A 21,027-nucleotide genomic window follows, 5' to 3' on the forward strand; every position below is an offset into this window, starting at 1 on the left:
AGATGGATTGCTGGAGCTTGCACACTTTGTTAGCACCTTTAGGATCGACAAAACCTTCTGGTTGCATCATATACAACTCTTCTCTGAGATATCCATTAACGAATGCAGTTTTGACATCCATTTGCCAGATTTCATAATGTGGAAATTGGTAACATGATTCGGATGGACTTAAGCATCGCTATGGGTGACAAAGTCTCATCGTAGTCAACTCCTTGAACTTGTCGAAAACCTTTTGCGACAAGTCGAGCTTTGTAGATAGTAATACTACCATCAGCGTCTGTCTTCCTCTTGAAGTTCCATTTATTCTCAATGGCTTGCCGATCATTGGGCAAGTCCACCAAAGTCCACACTTTGTTCTCATACATGGATCCTATCTCAGATTTCATGGCCTCAAGCCATTTATCAAAATCTGGGCTCATCATAGCTTCTTCATAGTTTGTAGGTTTGTCATGGTCTAGTAACATGACTTCTAGAACAGGATTACTATACCACTGGTGTGGAACATGCTCTGTTCGACCTACAAGGTCCAGTAGTAACTTGATCTGAAGTTTCATGATCATCATCATTAACTTCATCTCTAGTTGATGTAGGCATCACAAGAACGAATTTCTCTGACGAGTTAGTTTCCAATTTGAGAGAAGGTACAATTACCTCATCAAGTTCTACTTTCCTCCCACTCACTTATTTCGAGAGAAACTCCTTCTCTAGAAAGGATCCATTCTTAGCAACAAAGATCTTGCCTTCGGATCTGTGGTAGAAGGTGTACCCAATAGTTTCTTTTGGGTATCCTATGAAGACGCACTTCTCCGATTTGGGTTCGAGCTTATCAGGCTGAAACTTTTTCACATAAGCATCGGAACCCCAAACTTTAAGAAACGACAACTTAGGTTTCTTGCCAAACCACAGTTCATACGGTGTCGTCTCAACAGATTTAGACGAAGCCGTATTTAATGTGAATGCAGCTGTCTCTAATGCATAACCCCAAAACGATAGTGCTAAATCGGTAAGAGACATCATAAATCGCACCATATCTAATAGAGTACGGTTATGACGTTCGGACACACCATTACGCTGTGGTGTTCCAGCTGCAGTGAGTTGTGAAACTATTCCACATTGTTTAAATGAAGTCAAAACTCGCAACTCAAATATTCGCCTCCGTGATCAGATCATAGAAACTTTATTTTATTGTTATGATGATTCTTCACTTCACTTTGAAATTCTTTGATCTTTTCAAATGTTTCAGACTTGTGTTTCATTAAGTAGATATACCTATATCTGCTCAAATCATCAGTGAAGGTCAGAAAATAACGACACCCACCGCGAGCATCAACACTCATCGGACCACATACATCGGTATGTATTATTTCCAATAAGTCATTAGCTCGCTCCATTGTTCCGGAGAACGGAGTTTTAGTCATCTATCCCATGAGGCATGGTTCGCAAGTATCAAATGATTCATAATCAAGTGATTCCAATAGCCCATCTGCATGGAGTTTCTTCATGCATTTTACACCAATATGACCTAAACGGCAGTGCCACAAATATGTTGCACTATTCTTATCAACTTTGCATCCTTTGGCATCAATATTATGAATATGTGTATCACTACAATCGAGATTCAATAAACCATTTATATTGAGTGTATAACCATAGAAGGTTGTATTCATGTTAACAGAACAACAATTATTCTTTGAATTAAATGAATAACCCTATTGCAATAAACATGATCCAATCATATTCATGCTCAACACAAACACCAAATAACATTTATTTTAGGTTCAACACTAACCCCGAAGGTAAAGGGAGTGTGCGATGGTGATCTTATAAACCTTGGAATCACTTCCAACACACATTGTCACCTCGCCCTTAACTAGTATCTCTTCATTTTGCAACTCATGTTTCGAGTTACAAATCATAGCAACTAAACCGGTATCAAATACCCAGGGGCTACTATGAACACTAGTAAAGTACACATCAATAACATTTATATCAAATATACCTTTGTTCACTTTGCCATCCTTCTTATCCACCAAGTTTTTTGGGGCAGTTCCAGTTCCAGTGACCCTTTTTTTCCTTTGTAGTACAAGCACTCAGTTTCAGGTTTGGGTATAGCTTTGGGCTTCTTCACGGGAGTGGCAACTTACTTGCCATTCTTCTTGATGTTCCCTTTCTATCCCTTTCCCTTTTCTTGAAACTAGTGTTCTTGTTTAATCATCAACACTTGATGCTATTTCTTGATTTTTACCTTCACCGATTTCAGTATAGCGAAGAGCTTGGGAATCGTTTTCGTTATCCCTTGCATATTGTAGTTCATCACGAAGTTCTAGTAACTTGGTGATAGCTAGTGACTAGAGAACTCTGTCAATCACTATCTTATCTGGAAGATTAACCCCCACTTGATTCAAGCATTTGTTGTACCCAGACATTCTGAGCACATGCTCACTAGCTGAGCTATTCTCCTCCATCTTGTAGGCAAAGCACTTGTCAGAGGTCTCATACCTCTTAACATGGGCATGAGTTTGAAATATCATTTTCAGCTCTGGGAACATCTCATATGCTCCATGGCGTTCAAAACATTTTTGAAGTCCCGGTTCTAAGCCGTAAAGTATGGTGCATTAAACTATCAAGTAGTCATCATACCGAACTTGTCAAACATTCACAATGTCTGCATCTGCTCCTGCAATAGGTCTGTCACCTTGCGGTGTGTTGGGGATATAACTATTAGGTATGACCCGCCTAGGAGGGGTCGGGTTATACCTATGGCGGTTCATCAAGATGAAGCCCATGACGATATTGAAGATGGCGGTTCATGAAGCAGACTTAACTAAGGGCCCAAAGCCCAAGAGGCGATTTAAGGCCCATAGGTGTAAACCGCCATATATGTATGACTTGTATTGTATGGCAAGGGTAATTAGTCACTGAGCCAGACATGTTGTTTATGAGCCGACTGGGACACCATGAGCCGCTGGGCATCAACCTGTGTATATAAAGGGACGACCCAACGGCGGTTTAGGGCAAGAGACAAGAGATCAAAAGCTAGGTCAAGCGTATTCACTCCCCGGTAATCGAGACATAAGCAATACCACCTCAAACTGGATTAGGCCTTTACCTTCACCGCAAGGGGCCGAACCAGTATAAACTCCCTGTGTCCTTTGTCCCGTTTAAACCCTTTAAGCTAACCTAGTTGCGATGGCTCCACGACTAAGTCCTCACACTAGGACATCTGATGTGACAATCCCATGATAGTTGGCGCCCACCATGGGGCCAGCGCACGGTGGTTTCAAGTTCTTGAAGGGCAGCTTCGAAGGGATCAAGGGATACACTATGGGCCGAATGACCAAGAGTCGTCGCGGGAAGCTTTACATCGACGATGCAAGCTGGGGCCCCGAGGTCGGCTCAATCGAGTACGGGTAACGGGTCCTCTTTTTTTTGACCTTGGAGACTGCAGGGCTTGCACCCCCACAACATTTTATTAATGCAAAGAAAAAACAAAGGTAATACAAGGTATCCTCAAGATGAGGAATAAAAAAGCAAAAGAAAGCTATACAAGTAGTGTTGTCCTAATATATACAAATATACAAAAGAGAACAAAAACCATTCCCCTCAAGGAGGGAGGAAATCAATCCATCTAAGTAAGGCCTCCTTGTGCTTCTGTTTGATTCTATGGGAAAGAAAAGTGAGATCATGAATGAATCCATATCTCCATGCTCTGAAGGAAGGCTTGATGTTCCTGAAAGCTCTATCATTTCTTACCTTCCAAATGTTCCACCAAGCAGTAAAAACCACCTCCGCAAAGAAAGGTTTGTTGAACTCCTTTCTAGCATGGAAGGAAATCTCCACCATGTCCTCACTGTCTTTCCATTCAATCTGCACATAGCTCTAGACGCGAGCACTGAAATTGCACAGGAAGAAAAGGTGGTTTCTGTCCTCCAAAATCCTTGTTGGGCATAGAACACATTGTGGACCCTCCTTAATCTTCCATTGCCCTCTCTCAATCATGTCCTTGGTGTTAACCCTGTCCATTATAACTAGCCAAGCAAACATCTTGATCGACATAGTACAGCAGCTCTTCCAAATCCAGCTCAAAATGGCGTTTGCTACCATTGGCTGGTAAGCAAAGTCATAAAACTTTTTTGCAGTATAAGAAGACTTCTTTCCATGCCTCCATTCCCAAGAGTCATGACAGCTATAGTCCAAATGGAGAGATCCCATTAGGGTCGAAAGTTGCTGAAATTCTTGATAAGCTTGTGCAGTGAGGGGCAAGTAAAAAAGATCTTGCAAGCTGCGAGTCATAAAGACTTCCTTGACTGAAAGGTTTTTGTGGAGACAAAAAGAATATAGTCTAGGAAATCGATCTTGAAGAGGCACATTGCTGTTCCCAACTTTCCAATAGTCAGACCAGAATAATACAGTATCGCCACTACGAACATCCACCTCAGTAACTGCTCTAAAATTATCCATCAATTTGCAGACATCCCTCCACCAAAAAGAGCCACAAAGGGTGGAATCATGAGGAATTCGTTCAAAATAATAGGAATCCCATATTAACTGAACCCAAGGCACATCCATTTTATTGTAAAATTTATCCAGAAACTTCAGTAGCAGAGCATCATTTTGCAAACCCATGTTTAAGATTCCAAGTCCCCCTTTTGTTTTGGGCCTGCAAACAAGAGGCCAAGTAGCTAACGAATGACCCTTCTCCTGACCATATTTCCGCCATAAACACTGCCTTTGGATCCTTTCCAACTGCTTCAAAATCCCCTGAGGGATTGACAGAGTACAAAGGAAGAAGACAGGCAAAGATGAAATGACAGAATTAACTAGTTGCAACCTGCTCCCCTAAGGCAAGAACCAAGAACTTGCAGTCAATCTTATCTCCATACAATCCACTAATGGAAGCAGATCCACAATCTTAGGCCTGGTAGTCCCAACAGGCAGTCCCAGATAAGTGAAGGGCATTTTGCCTAACTTACAGCCAAAGAAAGCAGCAAGATCAATAGCATCCTGGTCAATCACATTAATAGGATACATGGAAGATTTATGAAAGTTAATCTGAAGACCAGTTGCCTCAGAGAAAGAATATAACACTGACTTCAATGCCCCCAAATTGTCCCTGTCAACCTTTAAGAATAACAGAGTGTCATCAGCATATTGTACAACTGGAAAATCAGGATCATGTGTTGGCAGAGGCATGCTTATCAAACCCTGCTGAAGAAGGTTATTAATCAAAGTCTGTAGGAGGTCAGCGGCAATAACAAAAAGCAGAGGAGAGATTGGATCCCCTTGCTTAACTCCATATTTGCATTTGAAATGATTGCCAGGAACTCCATTGAGCAAGACAGAGGAAGTGCCAGAAGACAGTAGCTGCCTAATCCATGAAATCCATCTGTTATCAAATCCTTTTGCAGCAAGGATCCTTAATATAGCCTCATGCTGAATGGAATCAAAGGCCTTTTCAAAATCCAACTTGAGCAAAAGGATGGGCTGCTTAGACTGGTTGCACTGATGGATACATTCAAAAGTCCATGCAAGACAATCCTGGATTGTTCTTGATTTTATGAAGCCATATTGGTTTTTATGGATACAGTTAATGATTTCCTGCTGAAATCTATTAGCCGCCAATTTTGTAAGGAATTTGAGGCCAACACTAGTAAGGGAGATAGGCCGAAAGTCTCCCACCCCCTCAGGCGACTGTTTCTTTGGTATCGGTGTAATGTAGGCATCACTGAGGTTTTCTAACTGCACTGTACCAGCATGAAACTCCTGCACCAACTAAATAAAATCAGCAGAGATTCGGCAGAATCCATGTCTTCATTGGCAAGCTCGGCGAACTGGGCCCTGAGCCGGACATCTGCACCGACATCATCGAGACGGCTCAGCATGCACGACCCGCCTGAGTTCAACCCGCCGTGAAGTGTGCCTTCATTGGATTCATCCATGTGGTGGAATTTGAGGAAGGATCCGTGTCTGGCGGTGCGACGACCTTCTATTCTGATGGTGAGTCGTCCACGGGTGAGACTACTTCATTGTATCAGCTGCAGGACGGCTGGCTTGGGGGCTGTTCCGATGGCGATAGTATTCTGGACCCCTATGAGCCACCAAATAGGGTCGCAATCTTCATGGCCGGTACGCAGCCAATGTAGAATTCTACGACTGCAGCAGCGATGATTTCCGAGTCGGCAACAACAACGGCAGCGGGGGTAGGAGGCCCTGTGCGCCCATTGGCTCAGGTTTTGACTGATTTGTTGGACAATTTAACAACATTGTTAGCAACAAATTTTAACCCAGCGAATCAAGATCAGCATAACGCGGAAGTTGCAAAATTGTCAGATGAGATAGCGCAAGCCAAAGAAGACCTGGTGGCGGAGAACTCTAGGGTGACTGCAGAGCGAGCTGTTTTGGATGCTCAAGCACAATGGATCCAGGCCGATTCCTTCCGGCTCTCGCTGGATCAGAACGCTTCAAACAAAGTCACGAGGAGAAGGCACCGGAGTTGTCTGCCGCCGGTTTACAAGGCGAGGAACCTCTTCAACACACCTGGTGCAGGGACCAGTGACCCGCCGTGGGTAAATTGGGTGGTAGCTGCGCCTGGGACTAGAGTGCCGGCTCAACCACGCACAACGGATCTGCCTCGTCCGAATAATATCCCGCCACAATATGTACCGACACCACTGGGTCATTATTCTAACCTGTTGGATTACATGATCGCTGCAGCGACGCGATTGGTGGCTCTTCTAGTTGAGGGCGAGTCTCCAGCTACGATTGAAACAAGGAGGGCGAGAGAACTTCTTCAGACAGCTCTGGTGCAGCAGGAGGCATATTCTTAGAGTCTTGAGAGGATTCACTCAACCCCTCGCCCAAGCCGGAGTTATAGCAGGCACATGGACTCGCCGACCGTTTCAAGCAGTGACATGCGACGTAACCAGCCGTTCGGACATGACCCGACGCGTGATGGGGCTCAGGATTTGGTGGACCAGGACAGAGTACGTCGAGAGGCTTAGCTGGCGGCTCAGCAGGGGACTCATGAACATCTTCCGGTTTATCCGTCGACTTCGGTGGAGGTAGGCGTGACTCTAGAACCACGGGTGTACCATGTTTAGTGCCATCTCTGCGTAATGAGCGTCTTCCCAATGATTTCAAAGGACCTGGTAAGGTGCCTAACTATACAGTCGACTTACCCCCTGAGGTGTGGATTGAAAATTACGAGATGGCCATGGAGCTGTTGAAGGTCAGCGATGCCGCGTGTGCCAAGTACTTCACCATGATGCTGGATGGGATGACACGTACTTGGTTAAAGGGACAGCCTGCCAATTCAATTGGATCATGGGCCGAGTTGAATGCCCGTTTCATCCATAACTTTAAAGATACATGCAAACAGTCCATGTCGATTATGGATTTGGATGCCTGTGCCCAAGAAGAGGGCGAGTCAACGACCCATTGGGTGCTCCAGGTCAAGGCTATCTTGCACTCATCAGATAACATCAATGCCGGTTCAGCAGTACTCATGTTAGAGAAGAATTGCCATTTTTTGCCTCTTAAACAGAGGTTAGGGCGGCTCAAGCGCCACTGCAACGATATGGGGGAACTGATGGCGGCTCTGATTAAATATGCTAACTCTGATAGTACAAGGACCCTCAGTCTGACGATGAGAAGACGAGAAAGGGAAGGAAGAGTGGCAACACCATGGGCCATCATCATAGCCCGACGAGTCAGGGGGTGCAATGGAAAGCGCAAGGCTGATAACAGCTCAAATTTTGTGGCCAATACCAATATGTAGAATAATGGTCAGCGTCGTAAGGGGAAGCCACCTCATCGGGAAGGAGGGTCAATTCTCAATCTTGAGCAGTTGTTGAATCAGCCCTGCCCAAAGCATGGTTCGCGAGAAAGACCATCCAGTCACCTTTGGAAGGATTGCTACATTATGAAGGAGTTCAAAAATTCTGATTTATTCCAGAACAATCATGGGCCGGGCGGTGGCTCAGGTTCCGGTGGTGGCGGTTCTCATGGCCCGGGTTACGGTGGCGGTTCTAATTCCGGCTTCTAGGGTCACCTAGGAAATCAAGGCAATCAGGGTGGTTATCAGCAATAGTCCGGTCAGGGGAATCAGCAACAACAGTCATGGTGTCAGAGTAGCCCGAAGCAGTTGAATAGTGGGCAGTACCATGTCTTCACCACAAGTTTATGCAAGCGGGATCAGAAGCTCCATAAAAGGGGTGTGAACACCGTTGAGCCGGTAGTTCCCCGTTACTTGCGCTTGTCTGAGCAGCCCATTGTGTGGAGTCGTGAGATCACCCGCCTTGGGTTGATAACCCGGGTCACTTGGCTTTGGTATTGGCGCCTCAGGTTGGAGAATATAAGTTCACTAAGGTACTCATGGACGGAGGTAGCAGCATCAATATTCTTTATTATGAAACTTCCCGTCGCATGGGGTTGACTGATAAAAATCTTAAGCCGTCGAACAATGTTTTTCACGGTGTGGTACCTGGTAAGTCAGCGTACCCGATTGGTAGAATAGCTCTGGAGGTTGCTTCTGGAGATGATTATGATTCCAGGTCTAAGATGTTGACCTTTGAAGTGGTCAAGATTCAAAGCCCGTATCACGCTCTGTTTGGACGGCCGGCTTATGCCAAGTTCATGGTGCGGCCTTGTTATGTTTATCTGCAGCTCAAGATGTCGGGTTACAAGGGGACCATCACGATGCATAGAAGCTGTAAGATAGCTTTGGAGTGTGAAGAAGGTGAGGCTGCTTATGCTGAGCATGTCTGCGCGACAGAAGAATTGAAATTTTATAAAGACAATGTTGACCTGGCAGATATGACATCTTTGAAGATTAAGTCGGCGGATGACACAAAGCTAGTTGATTTCGTTCCTGGCGATTCATCCAAACAGTTCAACATCAGTGCTAATCTGGATCCAAAATAGGAAAGCGCGCTCATCGAGTTCATCCGTGAAAACCGGGACATCTTTGCATGGAAGCCTTCTGACATGCCAGTTGTACCGAGGGAACTCGCTGAGCACACTCTTAATATTGACCCAAAATTTAAGCCGGTCAAGCAGTTTCTTCTTGTTTTAATAAAGAGAGGCTGAAGGCCATTGGTGAAGAAGTAGCCCGGCTCTTGGCAGCTGGGTTCATTGTTGAAGTTTTTCATCCTAAGTGGTTGGCTAACCCGGTGCTGGTGCTTAAGAAGAATGGCACTTGGCATATGTGTGTGGACTACACAGACTTGAACAAGGCTTGTCCAGTTGATCCTTTTTCTCTCCCTCGTATTGTTCAAATTATTGATGCTACGACGGGTTGTGAGCGTTTGAGTTTTTTGGATGCTTATTCGGGTTATCATCAGATTAAGATGGCAGTTAAGGACCAAGAGAAGATAGCTTTTATCACTCCCTTTGGAGCCTTCTACTATGTGTCTATGCCTTTTGGGCTCAAGAGTGCCTAGGCGACTTACCAGCGATGTGTGCAGAATTGCCTTCATGATCAGATTGGGCGCAATGTTCATGCTTATGTGGATGATATTGTGGTAAAGTCCAGAAACAAGGAAACTTTGATAGATGATTTGAAGGAGACATTTGACAATCTTCGGGTCTAAAAGATGATGCTTAACCCGACCAAGTGTGTTTTTGGTGTACCAACAGGCAAACTCTTGGGGTTTTTGGTTTCTAACAGAGGCATTGAAGCTAACCCGGAGAAGATCAAGGCCATTACTTCCTTGGCTAAGCCGGCGTGTGTAAATGATGTTCAACGTCTGGCGGGTCGTATTGCGGCTCTAAGCCGGTTCATAAGCCGGTTGGGAGAGAATGATATTCCTATGTACCAGATGATGAAAAAGATAGATAATTTTGTGTGGAGCAATGCTGCTAATGAAGCATTTGAAGCCTTGAAGAAGCAGCTAGCTGAGCCGGCAGTTCTTGCTGCTCCTATTGATAAGGAGCCGTTGTTGTTATATGTGGCTGCTAATGCCCGGGCTGTCAGCATAGCTATTGTGGTGGAACGGAAGGAGGCAGGCAATGAATATCTGGTTCAGGGGCCGGTTTACTACATCAGTGAGGTGCTTATTGAGTCCAAGCAGAGGTATCCGCACTGGCAGAAGCTTGTATATGGGGTGTTCATGGCCATTCGGAAGCTTAAGCAGTATTTTTTTGGGTCATCCCATCATTATGGTTAGTTCTACTCCCTTAGGGGATATTATCCAAAACAGAGAAGCCACATGTCGGGTGGCCAAGTGGGCCATTGAGCTTGGACCTCATGTGAAGTATATGCCTCGCACGACCATCAAGTCTCAAGCACTTGTGTATTTCATCAATGACTGGACAGAGCTGCAGATGCCTGAAGAGAAGCCAGATAACACATATTGGACTATTCACTTTGACGGGTCCAGGTAATTGGAGGGCTCGGGGGCTGGAGTTGTTTTAGCTTCCCCTCGAGGTGACAAATTTTGTTATGTTCTCCGGTTGATGTCCCCTTGCACTAACAATGCAGCTGAGTATGAGGCCTTGCTCCATGGTCTTCGGATGGCTAAGGAGATGAACTTAAGCTGGGTGAGGTGCTTTGGCGACTCAGATCTGGTAGCTCAGCAAGCTTCTGGCACTTGGGATTCTAAGGATCCACTCATGGCAGCTTATCGTCGAGAGGCTGATGCTATTGCGGGTCACTTCAAGGGTTATCAAGTTGAACATGTTGATCGCAGGAAAAATGAGGCGACCAATGCTTTAAGCCGGTTAGGATCCCAGCGTAAGCCGGTGCCACCTAACATTTTCTTGGATATTCTACATAACCCTTCTATCAAATTGCCTACAGAGGAGGATCTCGTTGTTCCTGATTCGGAGGTGCAATTGGTGGCGGCTCTTATGCGATTACTGATTAGACAGTTCCATATTTGGCTTATATGACCCAGGGCGAGTTACATGAGGATGAAACTTTGGCCAGGCAGATAACCCGGCAGTCCAAGTCAATGACTATCGTCAGTGGAGAGCTGCATCATCGCAGTGTCACAGGGGCATTTCAACGTTGTGTTTCTCCTGAAGAAGGCTGTGAGATTCTGCGAGAGATTCATGAAGGAGATTGTGGTCATCATGCATGCTCTAAGTCTCTTGTGGCTAAGGCTTTTCATCATGGATTACGGCTCACGCTGATGTTGAGGATCTAGTCAGTAAATGTGATGGTTGTCAGAAATTTTCACGACGAGCTCATGTGCCGGCTCAAGAATTGAGGATGATTCCAATTACTTGGCTGTTTGCAGTTTGGGGGCTTGATATGGTTGGGCCTTTCAAAAGGTCCAAGGATAAAAAGACACACCTCCTGGTGGCGGTTGACAAATTTATGAAGTGGATTGAGGCAGAGCCGGTCAGTAAATGTGACACGGCGATGGCGGTTCAATTCATCAAAAAGGTGTTTTCCATTTTGGCTTTCCCCACAGTATCATAACTGATAATGGCACTAATCTATCCAAGGGTGCTATGAAAGAATTTTGTCAATGTGAGCATATCCGGCTTGATGTATCATCAGTGGCTCACCCCCAGTTTCATGGTCAAGCCAAGAGAGCCAACCAAGAGATCCTGAGAGGCATCAAGCCCCGGCTTATGGTTCCCTTACAAAGGACGCTGGGTTGTTGGGTGGAGGAGTTACCTTCCATGTTATGGAGCATTAATACCACCCCCAACAGATCTACGGGTTACATGCCTTTCTTCATGGTTTACAAAGCAGAGGAGGTTCTCCCTAGTGACATCCGTCATGACTCGCCCTGTGTGGCGGCTTATGTTGAAGCTGACAATGAAAAAGCACATCAGGAAGCACTTGACCTGTTAGATGAGGAGCGTGACATCGCGACGGCTCGTTCAGCGATTTACCAGCAAGATCTGCATCGTTATCACAGCCGCCGGGTTAAAACCAGAACTTTTCAAGAAGGCGACCTGGTGCTCCGGCTTATCTAGGATCAAACTGATATGCACAAGTTATCCCCACCTTGGGAAAGACCTTTTGTGGTCAGCAAAAATCTAAACAACGGATCATACTACCTTATCGACATTTGAGATCACAAGGACTCACGTAAGTCGGAGGAGGAGACCCGCCGGCCGTGGAATATTGCTCATCTTTGGCCTTACTATACCTAAGCCACTGGCTCTTCTAATGTACATATTTTGACAATGTATATATTATGATCAATATAATAAAGCCGGTATCCCTAATAATTCAGGGCCTCTGTCATTTCATTTCAAGGAATAATGAGTCTTTATCATCACCAATGGTCACTTGGGGGCTTCCTGCCCATATTTGAGGCATAGCTGTGAATATCCCTCTTGATCGACGCAATGCCACACTTATGGTCACTTGGGGGCTTCCTTCCCATATTTGAGGCACAACTGTGAATATCCCTCTTGATCGACGCAATGCCACACTTATGGTCACTTGGGGGCTTCCTGCCCAATTTGAGGCATAGCTGTGAATATCCCTCTTGATCGGTGCAATGCCACAAAGCACTTGGGGGCTTCCTGTTCAAACATAGGTGTATTCACCAAAGAGAACATAGCATTACTACCCTTGTGATCTAGGTTGGAATACCAGGTGTATTCACCAAAACCTTCCGGGTTCTCCTGCTTTGTAGAGTCTGCCACTCCGCCCGGGTAATCCCGGAATGACAAGCCGAACTCTTGACAAGTCAATCTTACATAGACCCTGAACTTATCAAGGTTAAAATGGCGGTCATGTGAGGCCAGATTCACAAAGTGTAAAAGGTTAACTCAGTGGCTTGGCGGCCCATGAAAGCCTCGGAGCTTTAGGCTTGGCGGCCTATGAAAGCCTCATTTTTTATAGTTTTGATTCATTTTTTGAACATTTTTTGGTTCATCTTGGTATCATATTGGCATATGATTTAAAATGATTCAGGCCATGTAGCCTTAATTCTTACTGTTAAAATTTGAGTATATCCGTGGTTTCTGGTAACCCGGCCTGGCTTTGGCCGACAAGTTGCCATTATATGATGATATTAAATACTTGGAAGTCTTGTCTTCTAAGTTTTGTGTTATCACCCTTACTGCACTGGTATGGTAAGCCGACAGTTTTTATCACATATCACAGGTATATTATTTTTGAAGTGTATTGAATCATGATTAAACCGACCCAGGTTATGCACTATTTTAGTCACCAGTGGTTTTATATGAGGTATTATGACCTGCCCTATGGTAAACTGCGAGGGCACTTGTGATCTAATTGTGTGCAAGATAATGCTAAATCTCTTCTGCATACATCAATGTCATCATAAGCACAAAATGATAGCTTTCAAGTGGCGGATCAAGCAGTGTTGGGCAAAACACAAACATGCACGATGGCACGACAAGAACAAAGTTTCATTAGCCTATTATATGACTCAGTGAGCCAAAAAGATGAAGTGTTTTTAGAAGTTCAAATATTTGAACCGCCCAGTGGATCAATCTTCTTGGTCTTGACGATTTGACGCTTGTGGATCATCCTTTTCCGGTTCTTCTCCTCCTCCGCCGTCTGGAAATTTGGTGATGACCAATCGATGCCATGCAAGGCTTGTAATTCAGCTTCATCATCTATAAGTTTGGACGGTTCAATTTCAGGGGCGAAAGTATGCTTATAGATTGGGGGGATTAGATCCATCACTTTATAAGCCGGCGTGGGCATCTTCTGATTATCCATGTCATAAGCTGGTTGGTATCTTGAAAGATCTATTTCATTTGCAATCAGGCTGGCCAGGGACGTATCTCCTTCACACAAGCAGCAAGATCTTTTTTCTCAAAGGGAGTGCCATCTTCTTTTAAGCTTGGATACCCAGTGGCTATATCGGATGGTTCTAGCTCTGTTAGCCATGCCTTGGCCCGGCTTAAAGCTGTCACGGCACCAGCTCTTGTAGATGACCGTTTCATCTCGTCAATCCTAGCAGGCAGAATAGAAAGCTTTTTCAAGACATCACTCAAGAGAGTAGGTGCTTGATGAGTCGGAGAAATTGTGGCCAGTGCATGCTAAGTTCCAGTATATATATGTTCAACAAGTGTATAAACAGCCTTGGGCTTCACAAGCATCTCTTGATTAAGATTGTTGCTCCTAGGACGTGAGTAATAATTATGGATTGGTTAGAGGCGGCTTATACCATTACGGGAAGAGATTCAATTTTGATATTAGCAAGGCGACTCACCAAAGATAGCAGAAACCATCTGGGATACACGGTGTTTTAAACCGCTAAGCTCAGTGGTCACCTCTTGAAGAGCCCCCTCCGCCTTTTCAGCCCGCTGTGTCAAGGCAGTTTTGTCTTTAGCCCAGGCATTTCTTTTAGCCTCAAAACTGGTCTTTAGTTTTTCCGTTTCAGTCAAGCTAAATTGGAATTTTGAGTCGGCCTTCCTGGTCTTAGATTCTTGCTGCTCCAGCCAAGTCTTTGCATCAGCCAATTGCGATTGAAGTTGAGTAGTGGCGTCATGTACAAGCACGGAATGGTAAACACATTCATATCCAGATTACAGGAATATAAGTCCCAAGCCTTTTGCAAGCAACAACACTTGGCACTTGGGGGCTAATGCCCGTCGAAAAATTCTTCATACAACGGCTTATGTGAATAAGTCCCAAGCACTTTGCAAGCAAGAGTACTTGCACTTGGGGGCTAATGCATATTGCTTGTGTCTTCTTGCTACTTTTTAGTGACCTGGTTATGCTATAAACAATCACAGCCGGCTCATGGGGGCTACACAAGTAAGCTCTCCTTTATAAATGATAGTGAGCAGGACCGGCTCATTCAAGTTGATTAAACCGGCCCTTGGGGACTACGGATGGAATGTTAATTGTTTAAAATCTGGTTTAAATCTAATGATGAAAATCGGCCTTGGAAGGATTCTACCAAAGATGCTCATGGTTATTCTAAATCTACAACATATTCCATTATATCATACCTAGTAGACTGAGGGGGCTGGCAGGATGTTACATAACTTATTTAAGCAGGGATCCATACCTCATATTTTTGATGCATCTGCTTTGCCATATCGATTTCAAGATCGCGGCTGGTGTGTACTTGGTTGAGGTAGCCAGAAAGTACTTCACTACTACTCAATTGAGAGTAGTTGGCAATGTCAAATCTCACTTTCCGCTTTTCAATGAACTCCTGTTTGGCGGAGTGCTTAGCCAAGACGGTTGGATTTCCTAGTTCTTTAAAGGCGGCGCCAGTGATCATAACATCGTCGTCATGTGTTTTTGACGGTTTAAGTGGGCTTGACGATTCAGTATTCGAAGGATTGAGATTTGTCTAATCACTGGAGATGTCAGGAATCTCTGGAGGAACATCATGAACATGCTTGTTGGGTTGTAGCACGGAGGTGTCAGAGGCTGGAATTTGTTGTTCCGGTTCAGGGACTTTGGGATCTTCAGCCGGCTTGATCACATTTGCCTTCTTTCTCGGCTTTGCCTTTCCACTTCATAAGTCATGAGAGGTCAGTACAGATATAAAAAGTATAAGGAGATAGAAAATGAAGAAATTGTTATTACCTAGGAGCAGTCTTAAAAGCCGGCAACTGGGTCTGTGATGAGTCGTCGGAAGAAGAGAGAAGCCTCCTGGTAGTTTCAATTGGAAGAATTAAGTGGCTGGCGAATGAGACCCGCCAGTGGGCCAAAAGATTGTAAATTTGGAAGGACCTCGTTTTGACATTTTCATGGAGCTGGACTATTCGGTAAGCTAGAGGATAACTCTTCATCTCTGCTGGTCCGAGTCTGTCGCCGGTTCTTGTGCTGCTGTTGCTTCAAAAGAAAGTGAGGATCCAAATGAGCCAAGGGGTGTGAAAAGCTTAATTTCCGGGTTACTCGTCGAATTTTCGGTCTTGGCAAAGGTTCTGAGCTGGAGGAAATAATAGTTACCTCTTCTTCAACTGCTTGGCTGGCTCCCGTGTCATCCTGAGAATAATCAGTGTCAATAAGATAATTGAAAAAGGAGTCAAGGGAGTCAAGGGCTACCTTCGACTCAGAGCTGTCATTCAGTTCAAACATATCAGAAGCACTTGGTTTTTCTTATGTTTCTTGGCGGCTTTCTTGGCAGCCCTGGCCTTTTGGCAGCTTCATGGTCATATTTCTTCTTCCAAAAATCAGATTCAGCGTGTGAAAGTCAGCAAAGTTGAGTTAAAAGAATATTTGAATGATGAGGCAAAAAAAAAGATAAGTTAGAGATTTACATCCGGTGGCGGGTTAAGTTTGCAGAAAGGGTTCAGACCCACTTTGCTGCAGTGTTCCGAATCTTCATTCAGAAGGGTCTTTGTCATTTCAGTGATTGCCTCATCAGTCTGACGCAAGGAGCTATGGTGCAGTGGATCCTTTGTACCATCTTTGTAAGTACACATTAAGCCGGGTCGGCGACTCAAGGGTATGATTCGCCAAGAAACCCAACAGTAAACCAAGTCAATGCCAGTTAAACCATTTCCCAATAGAGCCTTAACCTTCGCAATGGTGGGGGCAAGTTTTTTACGTTCAACAGCGGTAAGCTTTTCAGGAAGATGATGCTTTGGGTCAAGATGCTGAGCACGATAACCCGGCAGGGGATTCTCGTCAGACGGAGAGGTATCTTTGCAGTAAAACCATGTTTGGTTCCAATTCTTGGGGTGACTCAACAAGCAAGCATAAGGGAAGATGGCATCTCTTCTTCGTTGAATTGAGATTCCGCCAAGTTCCAAGCTAGGTCCATTCGTAAACTCATTTTGGCGGTTTAAATAAAAATATTCTCTAAAGAGATCAACGCTAGGCTCCTCTTGAAGGTACACTTCACAGAAAACTTGGAAGTTGCAGATGCTTGACACGGAATTGGGTCCGATGTCCTGAGGATGAAGTTGAAAGAAGTGTAGAACATTTCGGAAAAATTTAGAGCCGGGCGGTGAGAAGCCCCGATTCATGTGATTAGTAAAAACAATGAGTTCATCATCCTTCGGGTGAGGTCTTTCTTCATCTAGATTGGGGGCGCGATAATGCATTACATTTTTTTCTAGCAAGTACCCGATTTTGACAAAGTCTTTGAGAGTATTCTCAGTGACAATGGAGGGAACCCAATTACATGAAGTGACTGTCTTTGGCGGCATTGTGAAGAAATTTTTTGCCGGGTTAAGTTGATTCATTAAGCCAGAAGTAAAACGCTATAGTATATATTCAGAGTGGCGGCTTAAATGGATCCTAATGATATATGGGTAGTTATAAACCGGTGATGTAAGCCGCCATAACAGCAATGGTATTCAAGATCTGACAAGAGCAAAATTCTACTAAGAGTCGAAGCAAACAGGTTTCACAGATTGATGCTAGGATTTCGGATCTGCGGTACTTCAGATAATGGAAATATTTTCGACCTAAATAATAGTGCTCAAGCAGTTTAGATTGTTTTTTTCCTATGCAAAGGAGATGACCTAATAATAATAAAAAGTATCACGGTTGCCGCCGTGTAGGAGAAGGGCTAAGTTTGGATCAGAGTTACAAGCTACAACGAAGAATAATGATGAACTCGGAAGAACTTCAAAGAAACCCTAATGGAGATCTATAGTGGAGAAAGTAGAGGCACTTACTGGATCTATCTAGCGATGGAGAGGCACCGCGTTTTTCTCTGGTATCGTTCAGGTCGATGCAGCGGCCGAAGTCGAGGAAGCTGACGAGTTCGGCAGCGGCGGTGCTCAGGCGTGCAGGTGTGTTGCAAAGGGAGAGGTTGAACATGATAGGAAGAAGGGGGAAAATGGAAAGGCTATCGGGCCATATTTATAAGGAAAGGGTAACAGGTGGGCGCGAAAAACAAGGAGGCCAAAGAATGATTATCCAACTAATTGGACGCCTCGATTTTTGGGATGGTTATTAAGATAAGGATCTATTAGATATGTTGGGTATTGTGCAAAATTAATGACAGATGACGTCATGGTTATTTTCTAGAATTCCAGGAGATGACATCATGGCGGGTTACAATATTTTGTGAGAACAAACAAGGAAGGGTTTTTCTAAGTGTTGGAGATTGACATGAACAAGTTCAAACCAATCTGGGGCCTAATGTTCGGGATATAACTATTAGATATGACCCGCCCAGGAGGGGCCGGGTTATACCTATGGCAGTTCATCAAGATGAAGCCCATGACGATATTGAAGATGGCGGTTCATGAAGAAGACATAACTAAGGGCCCAAAGCCCAAGAGGCGATTCAAGGCCCATAAGTGTAAACCGCCATATATGTATGACTTGTGTTGTAAGGCAAGGGTAATTAGTCACCGAGCTGGACACGTTGTTTATGAGGCGGCCGAGACACCGTGAGCCGCTGGGCGTCAACCTGTGTATATAAAGGGACGACCCAGCGGCGGTTTAGAGCAAGAGACAAGAGATCGAAAGCTAGGTCAAACGTATTCGCTCCCTCGTAATCGAGACATAAGCAATACCACCTCAAACTGGATTAGGCCTTTACCTTCACCGCAAGGGCCGAACCTGTATAAACTCCTTGTGTCCTTTGTCCCGTTTAACCCCTTTAAGCTAACCTAGTTGCGATGGCCCCATGACTAAGTCCTCACACTAGGACATCTGCCTTGACAATCCCACGACACGGTGCATCAAGGACATAATTCTTCTGTGCAACAATGAGGATAATCCTCAGATCATGGTCCCTATCCACATCATTGCTGCTATCATATTTCAACATAGTTTTTCTCTAGGAACATATCAAAAAAATAAAATTTGGGAGCTTTACACGAGCTATTGATCTACAACATAGATATGCAAAAACTATCAGGACTAAGTTCATGATAAATTAAGTTCAATTAATCATATTACTTAAGAACTTTCACTTAGATAGACATTCCTCGAGTCATCGAAATGATTACGTGATCCATGTCAACTAAACCATGTCCGATCATCATGTGAGATGGAGTAGTTTTCAATGGTGAACATCTCTATGTTGATCATATCTATTATATGATTCACATTCGACCTTTCATTCTCCAGTGTTCCGAGGCCATGTCTGTACATGCTAGGATCGTCAAGTTTAACCCGAGTATTCCGCATGTGCAAAACTGTCTTGCACCCGTTGTTTGTGAACATAGAGCTGATCACACCCGATCATCACGTGGTGTCTCAGCACGACAAACTATCACTACGGTGCATACTCAGGGAGAACACTTATACCTTGAAATTTTAGTAAGGCATCATCTTATAATGCTACCGCCGTACTAAGCAAAATAAGATGCATAAAAGATAAACATCACATGCATTCAAAATATGTGACATGATATGGCCATCATCATCTTGTGCCTTTGATCTCCATCTCCAAAGCACCGTCATGATCTCCATTGTCACCGGCTTGGCACCTTGATCTCCATCGTAGCGTCATGGTCGTCTCGCCAACTATTGCGTCTACAACTATCGCTAACGCATAGTGATAAAGTAAAGCAATTACATGGCGTTTGCATTTCATACAATAAAGCGACAACCATAAGGCTCCTGCCAGTTGCCAATAACTTTTACAAACATGGTCATCTCATACAGTAACGTATATCACATCATGTCTTGACCATATCACATGACAACATGCCCTGCAAAAACAAGTTAGACGTCCTCTACTTTGTTGTTGCAAGTTTTATGTGGCTGCTACGGGTTTCTAGTAAGAACTTTTCTTACCTACGCATCAAAACCACAACGGTGATTTATCAAGTTTGTTGGTTTAACCTTCAATAAGGACTGGCCGCAGTCAAATTCGATTCAACTAAAGTTGGAGAAACAGACACCCGCCAGCCACCTTTATGCAAAACTAGTTGCATCTCTGTCGGTGGAACCGGTCTCATGAACATGGTCATGTAAGGTTGGTCTGGTCCACTTCATCCAACAATTCCACCAAATCAAAATAAGACATTGGTGGTAAGCAGTATGATGATCACCGCCCACAACTCTTTGTGTGCTACTCGTGCATATCATCTACGCATAGACCTGGCTCTGATGCCACTGTTGGGGAACGTAGCATGCAATCTATCTAGGAGATGCATAGCAACAAGAGGGGGGAGAGTGTGTTCACGTACCCTTGTAGACCAAAAGCGGAAGCATTTGACAACACGGTTGATGTAGTCGAACTTCTTCTCGTTTCGACTGATCAAGCACCGAACGTACGACACCTCCGAGTTCTGCACACGTTTAGCTCGATGACGTCCCTCGAACTCTTGATCTAGCAAAGTGTCGAGGGAGAGTTCCTTCAGCACGACGACATGGTGACGGTGATGGTGAAGTGATCCACGCAGGGCTTCTCCTAAGCACTACATGAATATGACTGGAGGTGTAAACTGTGGAGGGGGCACCGCACACGGCTAACCATGTTTGTTGTCTGTTCTGGGCGCCCTCTCCCCACATATATATATATATAGGTGGGAGGGGGAGGGGGACAGCCATGGGGAGCCCCAAGTAGGAGGAATCCTACCTGGGGCCTTGTCCAATTCGTCCCCCTTACCCTCTTTTCCGGAGAGGAAAGGAAAGGGGAGAGAGGAGGGAAGGAAGTGGGAGGCCTAATTGCCTCCCCTTCCTTCTCTCTTCCCCTTTTCCTTTCCCCTTCCTATTCAGCCAGAAAGGGGGGCGCAACAGCCCATACTGGCTGCTGCGTTTCTCCTGTTGGCCCAATAGGCCCATATAGTTTGCCGGGGGGTAGCCCGGAACCCCTTCCGATGACCCGATACGTACCCGGTACCCCCAGAACACTTCCGACGTCCAAATACTATCGTCCTATATATGAATCTTTACCTCTCGACCATTTAGAGACTCCTCGTCATGTGTGTGATCTCATTCGGGACTCTGAACAACATTCGGTCACCAAATCACATAACTCATATAATACAAAATCGTCATTGAACGTTAAGCGTGCGGACCCTACGGGTTCGAGAACTATGTAGACATGACCGAGACACCTCTCCAATCAATAACCAACAGCAGAACCTAGATGCTCATATTGGTTCCTACATATTCTACGAAGATCTTTATCGGTCAAACCGTAATGACAACATACGTTATTTCCTTTGTCATCGGTATGTTACTTGCCCGAGATTCGATCG

This window comes from Triticum aestivum, chromosome 5B (assembly GCF_018294505.1).
Source record: "Triticum aestivum cultivar Chinese Spring chromosome 5B, IWGSC CS RefSeq v2.1, whole genome shotgun sequence".
NCBI classification, from domain to species: Eukaryota; Viridiplantae; Streptophyta; class Magnoliopsida; order Poales; family Poaceae; genus Triticum; species Triticum aestivum.